The sequence below is a fragment of the Etheostoma spectabile genome, chromosome 3 (assembly GCF_008692095.1).
Source record: "Etheostoma spectabile isolate EspeVRDwgs_2016 chromosome 3, UIUC_Espe_1.0, whole genome shotgun sequence".
In the NCBI taxonomy this organism is placed as follows: Eukaryota; Metazoa; Chordata; class Actinopteri; order Perciformes; family Percidae; genus Etheostoma; species Etheostoma spectabile.
The window spans coordinates 5,733,772-5,734,742 of record NC_045735.1 but is presented as its reverse complement, the minus strand read 5'-3'; the positions used below and the strand labels follow the sequence as shown (position 1 = coordinate 5,734,742).

General features: G+C 39.1%; 1 protein-coding gene across 7 annotated transcripts in view; it reads right to left on the bottom strand.

The window, feature by feature from the left end:
• Positions 1–971, bottom strand: part of LOC116672846 (chloride channel protein 2) — a 162,668-nt gene that overhangs the window by 1,635 nt on the left and 160,062 nt on the right. For all 7 annotated transcript variants that reach the window (XM_032504801.1, XM_032504810.1, XM_032504827.1 and 4 more), the window contains one exon: positions 1–971. This exon is cut by the window's left edge and continues 1,635 nt beyond it; it is cut by the window's right edge and continues 910 nt beyond it. The gene's annotated coding sequence lies outside the window, so the exon portion shown is untranslated.

Genomic DNA, 971 nt, shown 5'->3' with positions numbered 1-971 from the left:
CATCAAGCTTTTGTTTTTGGTACATTTGAGTTCTAAAACAAATCTCACATGCACTCTGTCATGCGTAGCCGTGCAGTTTTACTGTTTATTTTACTTTACTCAGTGGTGCGCAGCAAGAAAACACCACCAAAAATAAAATCCATCTAATGCGTTAAATGCTAAAAAACACAATGAAGTTGTGTATGAGGCATCCAAACGGTAGAGCAGATTCTGTAGGTAGTAGTGGATATCCTTGCCTAGTCCAAAAAAAATCATTAAAGATAAAACTAAACAAAAAGTGTGTCTTAAAGGATGTATCTGGGGTCAGTAGTGGATAAAAAGATGATGGGATGGAGGAAAAGCCAAAAACAAATCAATGTTTTTTTTTCTGTCAAGGAGCAGATAGTGCACTGACAAGCCTCAAGCATTATGGCAGGCATGAATTATTAAATACACTGTACTTATACATTATCTGTCATGCAGACTGCTTGCTGAATCAGAAACCGTGCTGCCATTAATCATTCATGGCTCGAGTTCCAGATTCAATCAGTCAACTACGTTGGTCTAGTAGCTTGAGCAATAATTTTGTTATGATTTGGACTTATAGTAGTAAACGAGGTACATTTTAAATGGTTAAACTACATCTTCGACCACTTACTATTGGTCAGTTATGGATTTCCCTTAGTGATTTTAATCTCACTGGATCTTTCTTCACTTTACTTCAACTATTTCTCTGCATTAATCAAGCTGATTCTGCTCACATATTGCCATCTGCTGCTGTATATGTTGAGAACAGTGTCTATCTGAGCCCTGTACCATTACATCATATAGCTGGTGGGGGGGCGTCTGTCTCTGATAGTAATGGAGGTTAGCTAACAGTTAGCGTTCAAAGGCAGATTGATGAGAGTGCCCAGAGCAGCTGGTTAGGTAATGATGTCTTCATTCTTTCAGCCATCCATTTGCTCCGTGTTCTTCCTCCCTCCCTCGCTTCC